At 41.2% G+C, this 18,908-nt stretch overlaps 1 protein-coding gene and 1 long non-coding RNA gene across 4 annotated transcripts in view; both read right to left on the bottom strand.

The window, feature by feature from the left end:
* The window catches only part of prdm2a (PR domain containing 2, with ZNF domain a), a 9,413-nt gene extending 6,369 nt beyond the window's left edge, over positions 1-3,044 (bottom strand). The window contains exons 1-2 of one of the 3 annotated variants that reach the window (XM_020618292.1): positions 2,544-3,044; positions 1,368-1,435 (exon numbers count right to left, since the gene is read on the bottom strand). The gene's annotated coding sequence lies outside the window, so the exon portion shown is untranslated. The remainder of the gene's footprint in view (positions 1-1,367; positions 1,436-2,543) is intronic. The other 2 variants (XM_020618284.1, XM_020618299.1) reach the window with 2 other exon arrangements.
* Positions 3,045-8,234: 5,190 nt separating this feature from the next.
* Positions 8,235-13,612, bottom strand: LOC109971852 (uncharacterized). The gene is made up of 3 exons (XR_002276599.1): positions 12,036-13,612; positions 11,537-11,642; positions 8,235-10,376 (listed from the first exon to the last, which is right to left on the bottom strand). It is a non-coding gene; the product is annotated as an uncharacterized LOC109971852 (long non-coding RNA).
* Positions 13,613-18,908: the final 5,296 nt, after the last annotated feature.

Genomic DNA, 18,908 nt, shown 5'->3' with positions numbered 1-18,908 from the left:
GTTTGCAGCCGAGTGTGAAGCGGCTGGGGTGGGAATCAGCACCTCCAAATCCGAGGCCATGGTTCTCAGTCGGAAAAGGGTGGCTTGTTCCCTTCAGGTTGGTGGAGAGTTCCTGCCTCAAGTGGAGGAGTTCAAGTATCTTGGGGTCTTGTTCACGAGTGAGGGAAGGATGGAATGGGAGATTGACAGTATGTACATACCTTCCGTATACTGTAAATAAGTGATTGGCGTTTTGTGTCATAAATAATCTGTGTATGGCGGTTCAACAGCTAAAATCTGTTTAAGTGTTTATTAAAATGTCGGTCATTTTTACTGCGCTAACCTTGGAGGAGTTCAAGTATCTTGGGGTCTTGTTCACGAGTGAGGGAAGGATGGAACGGGAGATTGACAGGCGGATCGGTGCAGCTTCTGCAGTAATGTGATCGATGTACCGGTCCTTCGTGGTGAAGAAGGAGCTGAGCTGTAAGGCGAAGCTCTCGATTTACTGGTCAATCTACGTTCCGACTCTCACCTATGGTCATGAGCTTTGAGTCATGACCGAAAGGGCAAGATCCCGGATACAGGCGGCCGAAATGAGCTTTCTCCGCAGGGCGGCCGGACGCACCCTTAGAGATAGGGTGAGGAGCTCGGTCACCCGGGAGGAGCTCAGAGTAGAACCGCTGCTCCTCCACATCGAGAGGAGCCAGCTGAGGTGGCTCGGGCATCTGTTTCGGATGCCTCCTGGGCGCCTTCCTAGGGAGGTGTTCCGGGCATGTCCCACCGGGAGGAGGCCCCGGGGAAGACCCAGGACACGCTGGAGGGACTATGTCTCTCGGCTGGCCTGGGAACGCCTCTGCATTCCCCCGGAGGAGCTGGAGGAAGTGTCTGGAGAGAGGGAAGTCTGGGCATCTTTGCTTAGACTGCTGCCCCCGCGACCCGGTCCCGGATAAGCAGACAAAAATGGATGGATGGATGGATAAAACAGACACACAATATAGCTCAGGTACCATCAATGCAAATCAATATCAAGATTTGTTTCATTGCCATTTGAGTTGTAATGCTTCAACAAATGAATATGAAAAAAAATCCAGGCTGCAATTCATTCATCAAGTGTTATACAGAATTATACTATAATTGTATTGTATTATTATACTTTTACATTGCACAGGAGATCCTGATACTTTATAAATCCCAACATCATACCACAATGTTATACTTTTTTGTGGCATATTGCATCAGCCCTCAAAATTACCATAGAGTGGGCAATTCCTAGACCTATACAAACTCAACCATGAAGAGACTCCATACCTGAAATATTTATTGAAACAAAAAACTGTTAACTGAGCATGAAATTACAATAACATGTAGAGGTTTTCATATTTTCTTACCATTTTAATTGTCAGTCCAGATCAGAAGGCACGTTTTGTTAAACAGATGAATACACAGGCTTGTATTTCTACAGGAAATAGCAAAGCACACATTAACAGAAATATAAAACTTTTCCATAATACAAATTAGCATTACACCTGGCTAAATGCTAGTGAATGACAATAAGCACAAACTGATCAAAGTGAAAAGCTGTGATGTGGGAGTAGTTGAATGAAGTGCATTTTATCTCTTTGGTCATTTGGCTACTGGATAACCCTCGAGTCCTCACTTATCTGAATATCGCTCAGATACATCATACATGGAGCACACACAAAAAATGCATAAGTTAATGGACACAAACTTTGTAAAACTTAATTCAAACATATACAAATGTTTTCCTTTTAATTACTAGCATTCTACAATGAGGACAATGCCAAAGTACAGTTAATCTATCCCCATGAGTACCTATTTATCCTGTTATGGTTGCCTTACACCACCTGCTACACTGACTATACAGATTCACATCTGGAAACTGGCCCCACACACCATAAACATTCTCTGTTTGTTTTTTGATAGCTATATTTCAGTTACTATTGGAAAGCTTGTTGAAAAAATAAAATATCAAGTCTGCTGCATTTTGACATTCATCTACTGCTTAGTAGGACAAAATGGCAGGCCCATCATGTGTGCCAGATTTGCCGTGCCCTTCCACCTGCTTTTCACCACTGCATGAACTATTGCAACATGAAAATCTCTTTTATTCAATAATTACTTCAATTATCTGTGTATTTAACAGTTTTCTCGTTATGCGCATTCTTTTAAATGTTCCTGCGCAATTACTCTATTACTAGCGTAGTTTACTTGCACTTGTGGACAAGAAAGGAAATGTAAACAAAGACCCAATTATATCTTTCTTTTATTTTAAAACAATATCGGGGTGGGTTCTTATAGTAATTCACAATATCATGTTAGCAAAACCGAAAATTGTTACACCACCATTGAAAGGCCTACATACTGAAAAATTTTGTGCAGTTCCTTAATATTTAACTCCTATTTCCATCCATCTGCGGTGCAACAGACTTATCTGACACTTATTACACATATAATTGATTTCCAACAAAATATTTGTTTGTTTTTTTATATGAACACTGTAAGTCTGTTCCGCTTTAGGGTGCGTTCACTCGAATCAACTTCACCTGGTGTTGATGACGCTCCCCCGTCCTTGCACCATTGCTAACTGACTGCACAACACGTCGTCAAATTACTGTTTTGGTACAGAGGCTGCAAACTCTTCCACTGAAAACTCAGTTGGCTTCTGTAAAAACAGCCCTGCCACTGTCCTCCAGATACAAGAAAGCTCGTTGCAAATTTAATCCCTAAAGCAGTCAAGATACTGTCACAAGACTTCACTTACCAAGTAAAAGAAACCACCTCTTCGTTAAAGCACTAATATACTGCTAGCTACAATGCTAGCTCGCAAACCCTTGCTGCATTTAGGTTAGAGTGCGCGACACAGCCGATAGAAATAAAACACTGCCTCTTACACTTCACTGCACGTTACAGTTTCCGTACAAACGTGTTAAGACAAAGTGCCGTACAAAGGTTTGAAATAGTCCTTTTACGCAGGTTGTGGTAGACAGTTGTGTTTTTTTCTTCCTTAATACCCCAAACAAGAGCCTCGCGCTCTGATTGGACAGAGAAGGTACATGTCAAAATTGGACCAATCAGCAATCGGTTTGTTAAAGTGCTGCATGGAAGAAAAAAACATCATAGCAAAAGGCAGCAGTTTTTTGAGTTTTCCTCTCAGACTACCAGTCTGTATCTATTGTCACATTAAATTATACAGATAATGTAAACTGTAAGATATAATATAGATGTTCACATTTGATATTACAGAAATCCATGCTGTGCCTAGCTTGTTTTTGGGCAAAATTATGTTTGTATTAATCTAAAATTGTGATGGCAAAAAAGAAAATCAAACTCAAAAGCCAAATGCTTTTATCTACGTTAATAAGTATACGCTTTTAGTTTAAAGTCTTTAATTTTGATTATCTAAGACGTTTTCACATTCTCTAAAATACACTTGAATTTTTAAATAAACAACGCATTTGAATTATTCGTTTTTTACTAGTCAATTGATTTGACAAATAGCATACCAGTAAACTGTAACTTTTCAAACAGCCATATCAGTTTATTTCTTGGGAAAGCTATCTTTGTAGTGTATTAATGTGAACTGTAGAGGGCGCAATATAATAAATCCACAACATGAGATTCAGTAGTGTGCACTTCAGTGGAATAAACTGTAACTCTGGTCATTTATATCAAAGATAATTATGTGTACTTTGCATGTCATGAACATTTTAAGAGGTGTAATGTGTGTGTACTTTTGTGCACTTTTATTCAAAAGAAACAAACCTCAAGAATCATGCTAACATAAATGACTGTCTTTAGAAGAATCTTTGGGAGCTCATCAGCTGTTCTCATAGCATATCTTGTGTTGCATGTGGGCTGAGTGGTCCTTCGCTGTCAGATTACATGCCAGACCTCTGCGAGTCATACTGTAATGAAAGATCACAAACAACAGGCTTCTCTCTTGTCAGGCTTTACTGCTAACTAAGATTCAGCCTTCCAAACTTTGCAGTATGTTGAAATAGTGTTGTGTGTTGAAACACTAGACAAAACTATTTGTATTAGATAGTATTATACACTCGCACATATTTAATTTAATGGCAAGTTGACCAAGATTGTGTTTATTTATACTGTAGTTCATCACAGTGAGTCACTCTGGACATACCCAAGGCACCAGTGTGCCCTTCACAGTTTATGGCAATTACAGCTGTGGAATTATGATGAGCAGTTCACAATTGGGTCTACTGTTCAGACACATATGTCAAATCATTGTGTAAGCCAGTGCTGACTGCCTGGAAGCCATGGCACAAACATGATTAAGCAGTCACAATTATAGGAATGAGCTTTGCTAGAACTAAAAGTAAATCAACATATATAGCTCTATCAGAGAACAAACTATACTTTAGTGCATCGTGCCTTTGATAATCAAAGACATAAAAGTTATTTTATAAGCAGTGAGTCTTTGCAATGACACTATGCAAAAGCCTGACACCTCAAACTTGCTAACTCAGCATCCTGAACAGGGGTGCAGCGATAATGTGTGTTTAAAGTTACTGCCACGTGTCAAGAATATGGATCCTCTCCTAAGAAGTCCATCAAGAAAAAGATATCATTTGTCCAAGTTAAAACTGACAGCTTGTTTCACTGGTCAACATGTAACTGACTATAAATAACCCCATTACTACTGTATATGTTGAATTGATTTTGGAAGCAACATTCCAAAACACTGAAGGATCATTCCTCAAAGTTTTATGTGATATTTGAAGACATAATAGACATGTACTATAGAAATGATGTATTGTTTTCAAAATTAGATTCACTAATATACTTGTTAAAACTTCTTCCTTTTAGAATTATGCATTTGTTTTGATAATTTGCATCACTGCCGATTGTAATGGGATGAGGCACTTGTGCTATAACATTTTCACATTTATGTGAGTGATGTACATTTACAGATAAGTTTTGAATGTATGGACACCAGACCAGTGTTGTACCTCAGATTTAAGTCAACAGTTTAGTTCTTTTGGCTGCTGTCTAATGTTCCCTTGCTGAAGATAAAAGCCCAGGTTTTGTGTCTGAACAGATACTTCAAAGCTAAATTCTTAACTATACAACTGTTCATTAGGTTTATATTTTAATTAAACTTTTCGTTTAGCCTAAAATTTGTTGAAAATGCTCAGCCAAGTTTGTTGACTACAACTAGACTAAAATGTTTCTGGGTTTCTTTGACTAATATGACACTATAATGACCTGAGTTTTAGTCAACTAAAAACAAAACAAAGAGAAAAAAAGATGTTGGCTAAAACTGACATGGGCCTTTGATCTCAGGACTAAATCTAAAAACAACTGGAAAAAACTAACACTGTGTCTGCATACAGTGAAACATTCACCATTCACAACATGTCTGTGTATCAAGGGCACACTGAGCAGGACTATGGTGAGGAACAGTAAGGGTTTCATGTAGAAGATGTGTGCCACACACCGCAGACAAAGACTTGTCTGTGATCACACATGTCACGTCACTGGGACAACCTCAAATTTTATTGCTTTATGTAATGGAATGCCAGATGTGCAACAAATAACACGTAAATGTAAACACACAAGACACACGTACACACTTTAACAGTGCAAAAGCGCATGATATGGTACATACATGCACACAACTGTAGCCCATTGTGCTGTATATTTATGCACTGACAGCACATGGACACATACACTGGGCCCATGGTTATAATTCCCCATGGCCCAATAAACACACACCTGCCCTCCAGAGTCACTTCTGCACACACACACATTTAGAGATGCCCCTGATCCCTGTAAAGTAGCACGCCATATGCACAGATACTACACACAGACACATTATCAACTCTCCTTTTTCACTGTTTCCACCTCTCTGCTGCTGCACACAAACAGATTCAACTAGTCCCTGCATCATCTATACTGTATCACACTTCCTCTGCCTGCCATCTACTGTAATTCTGTGCCCCTCACTTGACCTCCACCCCACCCTCCCCATCCAACCTTGGGCCCAGCTGTCTGCAGGACTCAAGGCCTATAGGCTGACATTTCCCTCATGACATTACAGACCCCTGCACTCCACGGACCTGACACGTGGTGCCCCTCTCATACACCAAGACCTACACACTGCTCCAATCACCATAATGTCATAATTCTTGCGTGGATCCTGCAAATTTTGCCCAATCTGCCCCGCTGTTTCCTTCAACCACATTTTTCCTTCCTCAGTCTTATAACCACAAACACATTTTAGCTAACACATCTGAAATATCCTGTTCCAACTGATGACTTTCTAAAGGCACTGAACTGAGGGGATTTGATGTTCTCAAACTGTTTCTGACATGACCAACTGTAGGAAATGTTATATAATAGTAGCAAGAAGGTCTTAGGCTCTGGTCAACTAAGGCCCTTCTGTGTTGAGTTTGCATGTTCTCTGTATTTCTATGCGTTTCCACCATGTGCTTCTTCCCACAATCCAAAGACCTGTGTACTGAGGCAGAGCTGGTATAATCTTAGGTTTCATCAAGAAGTCATTCTGTGTCACAAAATGAATTAAAGCATTTGTACATACTTGCTATGTTTAAGGAAGACTTATCAATAGGCTGCCCCAGTATTTCCTTAAAGATTTGTTGTCTACACATCGTTTTCAAACGATGGATTTGGTAAGAAGTATACACTTTACCAAAACTCTCATAATGTCATAATAGATTAACACTATCAGTGTTATGTTGGCTCATTGCAGAGCAGAACTTGTTTTTTGTTCTTTTTTTGTTAACATTTACTTAAAAACACAAAAAACATCCACTATGAATAAATACACAAAGACCAGTTCAGGCCATGTTTCTTCTGTGTGGAATATATTACCAACATGTAGCTCACGGCAACCATAGGTGACTTCAGACTTCTGGTTGCCACTGTGCAGACAAAAAATAAACACACATTGTTTTGTTAAATCAAAATACACTGGTCAGGTTTTGTTCAAGTTGAAAGATATTACCCCATCATCTGTGTCCTAGACCTGGGTGGTTTCCTTCCTGTCAGGTGGTTTTCAGTCAAAAAAAAGACAGAAACTTTGTGTAGTGACTAAAATTCTGACAATCCCTGTACTGACATTTATTTGTACAACCCAGACACACATACACACACAGGGTAGATGACACAAACATGTGAATATTCAGAGCTGTCACACACTCAGCTCTTTTTTATGCCTACAAACCACATAAGCATGTGGTTTTGAGTCCGGTGATTAAATATGAGACATAGACCTATGACTCTCATAGACACAGTGAATCACACACTTTTTTGATGTGCTTTAATAGCTGTTTTTCTAAGACATTTCTCTGGAGCGTGACTGCTATAGCTTTAACATGTGTTTGTCTGCACAAAGAGTACAGACTTAACGATTTAGGTCTCTAATTGAGTATTTCTGAGCGTTTGTGTGTGTAAATGCACACGATCAATGTTGAGCCAACCCAGGAAGTGACTCCACCCTGTAGCGATACACATAATTCCCCATTGCTGGAGGGGCGAGAGGGAGCTGTTGCGATTAACTTTACTGCCACGGCCCATGACCTCCCCATCTGCCCCTCTCAAAAGACTCTATTGTTCCCAGTAGTCTGAAGCAAGAGAGTGAGCTAAAGAGAGTTATGAAGCCTGCTGGTGGGGCAGAGGCAGGGGTGGTGGACGTTGGGCCGGTGCCTAAAACCACATGGAGGAGAGGGAGCCAGACACAGAGCATCTCTGTGTGATTCACAGTCTACTGTTGGAGCCTAGCCTCAGCTTCACAGCACTGTATGAAAAACTCCACAACATGACAGGAAAAACACACCTAACTGTCACAGGCTCAACTGACTCAACGGTTTGTGGCCATATGGTCCTCCATATTTGGTGATATTGGCCCTCTAAAAAGATTTTTTTAAATCATTATTTGAAAGGGCCAATCAGAGTGGACAGCTGAATGCTGCCCCTGTGGAAGCTTATTAATGACATCTGTGAGTTGCATTTGCAAAAATAAATTGTCATGAGATTTTAACTGTCAAGTATTTTGGCCTAACTCAAATGTGAATACAGGTCTGTTCAAGAATGTGTTGACTTTTAGGCACCACCATGGTAATTGTAATCTAATTAATAAGAAAGCTATAACAAACAGAACTCTGTAGAAGCTATTCACAGATTTTTCATGAACAGAAGTAAGAAGAAAGTTTTCATTAAATAATTTAAGAATATATTTTGTGGATTCAATGTATTTTCAGTTTTTTATTGAAACAGCATAAACAAAAACACTGCAATTAAATAAAAGATTCAAACAAATCAGATGGCACAAATTAAAGACTTATATTTGGTAAAGCAGAAGGGAGAATGCACATCATTGCAAATGTTTGCAGTGTCTAGAGCCTATTCATTAAACATTGCATCTCTCAATCAGTGCATATATTAAAGAAGCTTGTAAAGCAAGCAGAGCTAAGCTGAGATTTCATTATTTGTACACCCATTTAGCACACTTACAATTGCAAAAATAACAATAAAGGGCATTGCTGCTTAACACTGCACTAACACTAAGGCCACGTTCAGACTGAGTTTCAAAGGTATGAAAAATTGCAGCCCTCTCCATTCATTTCTATGGGGATTGCCTTCACCGCAGCCAGCAAAAGCACAGCAGGGGGCACTGGCAAGATCACAAAGGCCCCATGCAGCGAAAAAGTTGGATCTGGTTCAACTTTTGCCACTCAGAACAGGAACATCAAAGGGTAAAAGTGCTGCATCAACCATTCACGTATGGAAGACGATCAGAGCATGGATGCCCACAGGAAGAAGACTTATTTTTTACTGTGTTAGCATGAGCATTCACTGCTATTCACTTTCTAATTTGGACCACAGTTACAAATCCACCATAACAACACGCCATGCGTTTCATTAATTAGGACTGGATGTTATAAGGTGTTTTTGTTTTATCTATCAGTGTTGACACACTGGTGGTAGAAATTGGCACTAACATAGAATAGGCTACATTAGCAGCATAGCTATCCAAAACACAATGGAAACTCATGGTCTAGAAACAGTAATGATACCACTCGTCACAACATGGTATTGTACACGCCTATAACACTTCCCCTGCAATCTCTCACCCCCCGACCAGCGCAGCATGCTACATAAAAATACATCAGGGAGTGGCGTTTACTGCACTCAGTCTGAACGCCCGCTAAGTGCAACTATACTGTATCATCCTATGCATGTGATCTTTGGCTATCTCGGTTGAAACTAGCTGTTCTGGTAATCTACCTATTAAAGTACTATGAATACATTGTCAAGACAATACTATCACAATATCTGTGTAAGCCTTCAAATAAGGACCGAACCAGAAGCCATTAAAATTGTTCTTTTTGGAATGGGTGGCAGTTACAAAGTACAGAAAATTCACATTAATAATGCACTTCAAAGGTTACAATCCTTCTAACTACCTGGAGAATACCAGAGACAGTGGCACAAACCCCTTTGCTAAATTTCACAGATATGTATTAAGTTTTTATATGTTGGTGTTAAAGTGGGAAGAATGTCACGTTACTCTTGCAAATGAGGGTGTCTTTTCTTTACCATTATTCCTGTGCTAACCCTCAGAACCCATGGATGCTATGTCAGAAGAACTTCTGCACATGGTGCTTCATACAGTTGACCAACATATCAGGGATTTTGACTAGCAAGTGTTTTAACTGGTGCTCGGGTGTTTTAAAGGTCACACCAAATAGCCTAAGGATGCCTGTACATAGTGTGTTCTACAATATCAAATGCTAGCCTACAAGCAACTGCAACATATACTATGTATATACATCCTGTGGAATTTGTAACAATCTCTCCTTTTTCCTACTCCCGCCTTCCACTTTTTTGAAGTATTTAATTTCCATTTGTTTTGTAAGTATTTTACATGTTAATGTCTTTTCACCAACTTCAGCATAAAGCTAAGTCAATCGCTATAAGTACAGCATATCACTGCATATCAGTGTCTCCCTAAATGTCAGCTTCTCTCCCCTTTTTGTCTTCTTATTTAACCAAATCCACTTGAAAAAACCCTGAAATTCTTTGTGACACTGTGCCATCACCTTGTTTTGTTCTCTCTGGGGGAGTAGGGGGAAGACAGAGCCTTTTCTATCAACAGCTTCAGGGGGTCAAGGAGGTATCGGTGGAAGTGAGTATGCATGTTCCTGTACATACATTAACACACATACTGTAAGCCTCCCTCCCCCTTGTGTTTTGGCAACAGTCCTGGTTAAATTGGTTTAGTTCTGGTATTGTGCTTTTTTTAATGATCAGAAATTATGTCAGAGCTCAGTAGTTCAGGACTTCGAGAACTTGGGGCACTTCTGCTGTTTGTCTGGCTTTTTCCTCAAGGGCTGTGGAATAGAAAAAGAGGGGAGAGAGAATCAGTTTTTGTGCAGATAATCATAGACTGTCAGTCTTTGGGTAGGTGGATTAATGGAAGGTGATCCTATCTACAGCTGTTATTTCAAAGCTAATCCGTGTCATTTTATAGTATCTTTAATGCAATTATTATGAGGGCGCAGTGGATGCTGCCAACAAAAAGGGTGGTGAAAAGCTGCTTTGTAGGTCAATATACAAAAAGGAAACATAAGGTTTACACAAGAGTCATGTTTATTAAATACTAATTAAGGAGACATTTTGTTTTAAATCCAGGTTGTTTGGGTGTTGACAAGATTAATAAAACAGAAGTCAGCAATGTTATGTTGCTGCCCCACTTGTGACAAACACAAGTCCTATGTCTCTAGAAATCAAATCACACAGTTAAAAGCAATTTTAAGTTGCGTAAAACCAGTTTGATTGAGGACAACTGGCCAAATAGACAGACACTGAGTCAATAAACAAGCTAATTTGAAGGCCATATAGAGCCACTCGTCACCACCAATGCTCTAATATTCCTCTTAGGGCTGAAAGACTGTGTCAGCAAAAGGAGCAGCAACCATCAAGCTTTGTCAGTAGTTTTCACATGGCAAAAACATCTGTTACACATCTGTGAATGGACACAACATAGCCAAGGGGTTAAAATGATTAGTTGACAGAATCAAACAGAGAAATTTACAGAAACCACAATGCTGCCTTTTTTCGCAGGTTTTTGTCCTTGGCACGCCTGTGACACAAGAAATGTTCATCTTTATTGAGTCATGCAGCTCATGAGAGCATTGTCAGTGGGGAGGGTGTGGTTCACCGGAACGGGACCCCCATTGTTCTGATGACATAAGGTGACAAAATGTTCAAGAAGATGACCAGTTATGGTGAAAATGCTATTCAGTGTGCGCCGGACATACAAGGCCACCTCATCACACACCACAACTCTATCTCTCTCACCAAGATGCTGCATGTTATTTCATCACAGGATGTGGCAGCAATGAATAAAAGTTTCATTCCATATTTAGATAAAACCAGAGTCATTGTAGCTGTCTGCATTCACTTGGATTCAAGCTCTATATGTGTGTGTGTGTGTGTGTGTGTGTGTGTGTGAGAAATGTGTGTCCACCAGGGGAAGTGAGGTACTTACGAGTATTTTCCCATCCTTCTCATCACAGCAATCACCACGGCAATGAGGATGACCAATGCCAACAGAGCACCAATCACGATGCCGACTACCTGGCCAGAGCTCAGGCCTTCAGTGAGACAGAAAAAGCCTAGAATCAGCTTCATACTTACATGTGTTTAAATTGCATCATTTTGTTATTGATTGTCCTACTTTTATGTTACTGTGGAAACCAGTGAAAGCAGCTAAAGTTTCATGGTTTATGATACTTAAAGTGAACCAAATGCTAGTTATCTATCTCTGAGAAGATAAAGAAAAACCTTAGAGAGGGAATCAGGTGGGAAAGAGGGTGGAGTGAGAGAAATTTAATGGCTACATGCGACTTTTACGACCCTTTCTACCATCGCCAAGCAGACACACAGAGTTTGAATTTGTCTATCACATCATGTTAGTCAAAAGCAACACCTGACTTCAAATTAATAAACTTTACACCACCCCAGCTTCCACCCCACACATTCCTCACCCTCTGTGTCATCTTCAACAGCCACCTCTTCAGTCGCCTTGAGGGTTTTCATCACTGTGTCTTGGACTGAAGACTGTATCAGGTCAGTGGTGGCTGCAGTCTCCCAAACAGGAGGGTCAGTGCTAGGGGGTTCTGATGCTATAGTGGTAGCATCAGGGGCTTCAGTCCAAAAAACAGAGCTGATAGAAGGTGCTGCCACAGTAGTCACTTCTGTTGTTTCATCTTCAGGGGTTGGTTGGGATGCGGGAGGACTGGTGATAAGTGTAGAGCTCACTTCTAAGGCCGTGGTAGAATCAGGGATGGATGCAGGAGGACTGATGGCAAGTATAGATTTCTCGTCTGAGGCCTTGGCAGCCTTAGGGGAAACAGCTGGTACAACGTCTGTAGTGCGCGCTGTGGGGCCTGGGGAGAGCAATTAGAGGTCACAGATGGGTTCACATACAGGTACAAATATAGGAATATAATATTTTGATCTGTGGAGAGGTCTTTGTTTGTAACTGTATACATGTGTATATTGCTTTTCATAAGTTTTATGTTATACATGGTACAGTTCAGAAGCCAGCAGTAAAAATGTTTTCCTTTCTGACGTCTGAACTGTTCCTTTAAAGGTAAGTGTGTGTGTTTAAATATTGTGAATGTATCAAAACACCTTTTGTCCATATGCATTCCGACAGAATTATCTTGATAGAAACATGGTAAAAATGGTTTATTGCAATAAATGCTTTGTGTTTTTTTTACAACACCTAATCCTATAGTTGTCCCAAAATGTATGTGTTTTGTTTCAGATTTGAAGCTGCAACAGAATTTATAAAGTTTTACTTGTCATCATTCATACTGATAACTTTGAACCTTATTATTATATATGAACTAACAATATACACCAATTGGCCATTACATTATGACCACTGGTGAGGTGATTAACACTGATTATGTTGTTACAGTGGCACCTGTCATTGTGTGGGGTATTTTAGGCAGCAGGTGGACAGGAAGCAGGAAAAATGGATAATTGTGACTTTGACAAGAGCCAAACTGTGATGACTGACGATTGGGTCAGTGTCTCCCAGCCTGCATGTCTAGCTGGGTGTTCCCAGTCTGCACTGTTTAGTACCTACCAACAGTGATCTAAGGAAGGACAGACAGTGAATCAGCAATGATCCCAGTAACCCAGCGTGAGATAGAAAAGTCCCCTGTCTGTCAGATGTTGTACAAAAAAGGTCAAAGCAAACAAGGTAAATGTTTAGATTAGTCCCTGACATTGTGGCATCATGTCACAACCTCTTCTCTTTCTCACACCCTACTGTAACAATTCTCTCATCATCAGCACATGGCTACTATGAGAACATGACCACCACACCCTGTGACGTCATAACACATACACATCCTTCCTTCATTCCTCCACCACTCCATCTTGTCTTCAGGGCTCACGTACTGGCATGCCACATCCTCTGCCTTGTTTCCTGTGGTGGGAGCTGACACTGCTCCAGCCCATTTGTGAGGAGAGCACAGGAAGGCTTGTTAACCTTCGGCTATGCTAGGAGGTTATGCTGCAACCCCACTAGAGGGTGGGGTTGCAGGGACAGTGCCTGGTCTTGTGAAAAACACCACAACTACAGTAAGTGATTACATAGTTGTTGTTTTTTTGTTGCAGGGACAGTGCCTGGTCTTGTGAGAAACACCACAACTACAGTAAGGGATTACATAGTTTTTTTTTTAAAGACATTCTCAAGAAGACTTACTAAATCTCCTCAGGAAGGTTCGATGAAATCATGGACTGATCACTTGAGAAAAATGTTTTCTTTCTTTCAATACTTGTGGAACTTTTTTGAATGGCATTTAACATCTACAGGCTTTGTCAAAGCTCCGAAGCCTGTATTTGCAGTAAAAGGGAGGCTCCCATTTTGTATTTATGAAGTGTGTAAATACATACATTTATCCCTGTGTCTTTCATCAAGGCCTGGGCTATGAAGCAGCCTGGACTTCAACCTAATCATTTCCCTCCAATAACCCTAGCTAAATCTCCACATGTTCAGCATCCTCCCAGCCACAACTAAAAGATCAGCCTGGATGGCCCTGCTTCAAAATTAAGGAGGTAGATTTTAGTGTGACACCAAAATTATGGTCCACAGTTAACTTTCCACTGACAAGATGTTGGCCTGACATCTTTCCTCTTTGCGGGGAAAAAAACACAAATCTTCTAGTCCCTCAAAACGTTCCTTGTGTAGAGAGCAAAAACAAGCATCTGTGTGATTTTTCTAAACTTGGCGTCTGACATCATGCTCTCTCCTCCATTTTCTTCAGTTGATCTAAATACTTTACAAGGGGAAAAAAAACTCTCATTGGCTGGACTAACAACTGGCGCAGTTATCCTGTACTGGCTAGTGAGTTCATTAGCAACAAATGGAGTAGATATAACAAAACATTTGTTCCCACTGAGCAGAGTACTGAAGGGGGTTTTCAAATGGCAGCTCAAAGTGTTTGTTTGGAACATCTGCAAGTGATGATAAAATGGTCTGTGCTTCAGAGACCGTACACTATGTACAATCACCCCTTCAAACTCCACTCCACACTGTTTTACTGTGTACACTTCCCACAATTAGCCTTGAGTAGGATTTCCTCCCCACAGCTCTGACTATGCTGTTTTAATAGCAGCTGCTGTAATGTCTAACGCAGTAAGACTGCTGCAGTCTACATCCCCTCTTCTCGCTTTTCCTTTTTAATCTGCTTTGTGCCCATTTTACTTTTTCATGACCCTGCAAATCCGTATGGGTAGGTTTGTTGCTGCTGATACATTTGAGAAGGCTGGTTCCAAACAGAGAAAGGGAGAGAAAGAGAAGGAGGGAGGGAAAGGAAAAGGGTGGAGGGGGACTCTGAGGGAACGTATGCCTTTCAACCGAGCAGCCGGGGGCAGCCCCCGTGTCCCTTCTGCTGCTTGTCTCAGGTTTGCTGTCTTTGCTCACAGCAAGATGTGTGTCTGTGTAGCTAGGCTGAATGTAAATGACATCATGTACTAAGCACTTGAAATTTCTTCTTCATTATTTCAATCCTTGACTCAAAAACATTTATGCAATTGTTGCATTTTTTCTGTGGTGTACTCAGCTCACCAAAGATTACATCATTTTGATCACACACAAATTCTTGCATCCATTTCCATGTGAAATGGATGAAAACGCCTGAAATTTCTCTGCCAATACTTAATGAGTTAGTAAGTGCCACTGAGATCATACTGTGTCTATGTGTGTACATCTTTCTGTTTTTTTTCTTATGAACCAACAAATTGAAAACCATCAGTGGGAGGAAATTTTGGCTAGTACTCACAACTTGAAAGGGTTAAAACATGATTTGGGGCTAAGGTTTGAATGATGTACAGGTTAGGGTAACAGTAACAGTTAGTGTGTGTGTGTGTGTGTGTGTGTGTGTGTGTGTGCCTCAGTCACCTATTGGGCATTAAAAGGTTTATTCAACAAGGTTAGAAAACACATTTCACTTCACTTTTCTTTTACATTGTGTAAAAGTTATTAAACAAGGACATGACACAAACAGAGCATATTAGCTAACGACAAGTAGAAAAGCTGTGAAGCTAGTTGGTTGTAGTATTCTGCTGGCACAAATGACATATGGTCATTTTTTACCATTGAATATGGTTTAATAATGTGATGTAGATATGCAGGGGGAGACAGAGAGGCAGAGTGTGAAAAGGCAGGCAGGCAAAAGGAGTGAAAAGTGAGATAAGTGCTAAGGAATACACTAAAAAGCTGTGAGAAACTGTTGGAGGCACTCCTGCCTGGCATAAATACAACCTCCAGAGAGAGTGAAAGAGTGAGGGAGGGACACAACAATATACATTGTGAAACAGGAAAGGAGGGTGTAGCAGCTTCCATCCATTCCGATCACAATCAGCTGTCACTGAGGCTCGTGTGTGTGTGGGTGTGTGTGTGTGTGTGTGTGTCTGTGTGTGTGAGCTACTAATTCTGTGTCCGAGTGGGAGGCAAAGGGTCCGTGCAGACGGTGTGAGGGAGTGTGAGTGTGTCCACCTTTGAAGCCTAGGAATGTTTTTACTGCACTGGAGGGAAATGTGAGAGTGATGGGCGCCCTGCCCATCTCACTGCGCCATGATGAGATGATGCATGGTGTAACCTCCCCCACCAAACCAGTAGGAGTCAGCTGTGGAGTTTAATGAGGAGGCAGGAGACAGGCCAAAGTGGAATATTCTTACAGTAGCCAGTCTCATCACAGATGGAACAGTGAGGGTTCACACATGTACAGGTACTAACTTAGGAGGACTTGTATCTAGACTGGTCCAGACCTAGATCAAGTGAGCCTTTTAGACCCAGCAAGTTTGATTAAATTCCTGAAATGTAATGAATCAGGAGAGGTATGACAAGAAATGCAGCCACTGAAGAAATGACAAAGTAAACAGATTGTACTGTACAGCAGCATCACCTTAAGCTTTTCATTAACTTTCCCCTTTTCTTTCAAAAAAAGGAAAAATCACCCCAAGTAAGCCTCAAAGTATTTCTGATCCTGCTAACTTTCAAATCCAGCTCCCATATTGTAAAAACAACCCACTCAATTGGGTAAGTGTTCCTTAGTCAGTCCATTTCTTTTTTCCCTTGCACCATGTCTCACCCTGCTGCACACGTAGGTGCTATAATATGAGACATTTGTGTCTATACCCGAGGGAAGCACACAAAACAAATATCCACAGGGAGGCTGGGATCACCGCCTGCTACTTTGTAAGTCATGGTTCTGGATTGCCACTCTCATCTGATAGAAGCTGATGCCCTGCTACTGTCTGGAGTCATCAGGGAGAGGGCTTGGTCCAGACGTCTACCTCCTTTCCATAAACATAGGTTTCTTTTTTTCCTTTTGGAAAATTTTGGAAGTATGACTGAGCATTTTTTCTTAAAATGAGACTCTGTTTATGTGAAATGTGCTCCTTCCTCCTGGTGCCTCTTTATCAACATGTCTCAAATTTGAAGTATGGCTGCAACATTTGAGTCATTTCTAGCAGCAAGCATTGACCTTTCTCTTCAGCGGCCAGATGCAACAGGGTGTTATAGGCCCAGTAAGGCAGACAAAACTCATTAAGGAGACTGGGTGGGGAGTGTTTTTCGGGATGTGTGGGGTTCACCAGTTAAATAGCAGGTACAAGGGAGTTTTAAAACCCTGTTTGTGGAATAAGCTAGTGTCTTGATAAAGTATTCACTGATAAAACTGCCATTTCTGTCCATTCATCTACACTGTGACGCAATAATGACAAACTGAAAATGTTCTTAGAAATGTTTGCAAATGGATTGAAAATCAGAAACTGCAATCTCTCATTTACAAATCTATTCAGACCCTTAATTCAGTACTGTGGAGAAGCCCCTTTGGCAGCAATTACAGCTTTGAGTAGGTACAGGCTCTGCACATCAGGTTGGTTGGGAAGCATCTGTGAACCATCATTTTCAGGTCTCTCCAAATACAGTACATTCTATGGGGTTTAAGGCTCAACTATGGCTGGGCCACTCAGAGACTTGTCCCGATGGCAGTTGTCTTGGCTGCCTGCTTCAGGTCACTATCATGCTGAAAGGTGAATTGCCACCCCGGTCTCAAGGCCATGTGGACTCTGATGCAGGCTTTTTCAAACTTCTCTGTACAGTATTTGGCTACATTCAATTTTCTCTCAAATTTGACCAGTGTCCCTGTCCATGCCACTGAGAAACCCCCCCACCCCACCCCACAGCATGATGTTGCCAGCACTGTTCACTGTAGGGATGACCTTATGATGAGCAGTGCTTGGAGCCCTTGGAGCTCTGGTTTTCTTTTTCCTGACATGCAGTGTGAATCGTAGCTGTGTCCAGTCAGCTCATTTTGCCACAGGTGGATTTCAATCAAGCTCTAGCCACATATTAATGAAAATTAAAGCAACCATGTTGCATCTAACCACAGCTCAGAGGGCCACAGCAATACTTTTTAAGGGAGTGATTTTTGTTTTGGATTTTTTTAAAACATTTTTTCACTTTTTTATTATGGGTTCGTAAGTGTAGGTTGATGGGCAAAAAAATAAATCTACTGTACAACACAATAAACTGTGCAAAAAGTGAAGGTGTCTGAATATTTTCTGAACCCAGTGTATAGTCTGTCTCTCTTTTTATTTGGAACAATTATGTGGTCAAGTCAAGAACCATGCTGAAAGTTTAAGGTTTCTCTTTCAATGTAAACCTCCATGGAAATGGGCTAGGCACGTTGGCTCCGACTGGTAAAGGTTGTTGTTTAAAAATAGACCCAGCCCCTCTCATCTGCCCCTGTCTCTACACCCACCCTGTCCCACTGGGATCCAAACTCATGAAGCTGAAACAGGGGACGGGGGCAGAGATTTGGAGGAAGTGGGAAGGGGGAATTTAAGTGGTAGAGCTTGATGCGGCATGCCACACGGTCTAACGACATGTGGGTAAAGGAGGGTGGGGCAGCTCTCAAGCTCATCACATACCAGTTGCTCTCTCTCTCTCTCTCTCTCTCTCTTCCCATCCCTTGGTCCTCTCTCGTCCATATGACCCTTTTAAATATAGAGCCTCTCTCTATTAATACACATAGAAACCAGCCCTGCCCTGCCCTGCAGTTCCCTCAGGCCTCAACAACACCCCTGGGTGCACACAGCTTCCCCTAGGCAAGCAGCACTGGTCCAGGCAAACAAAGGAACCAGAAAGAAAGAAAATGAAGAAAGGGGAAAGAGAGGCAGGCAGAGCAGAAAGAAAACTATCAGAGGAAACGGAAGAAAAGAGTTTCAGGAAAAGACAAATGAGAAAACCGGGAGTAATGTGAGAGACGGCGGCGGATAAGCTTTCAGAGAAATGTATACGGTGTATGTTACAGTTTAACCCCCCCCCCCCA

This window comes from Monopterus albus, unplaced genomic scaffold (genome assembly GCF_001952655.1).
Source record: "Monopterus albus unplaced genomic scaffold, M_albus_1.0 scaffold6.1, whole genome shotgun sequence".
Lineage (NCBI taxonomy): Eukaryota > Metazoa > Chordata > Actinopteri > Synbranchiformes > Synbranchidae > Monopterus > Monopterus albus.
This window is presented reverse-complemented; position numbering and strand designations above follow the sequence as displayed.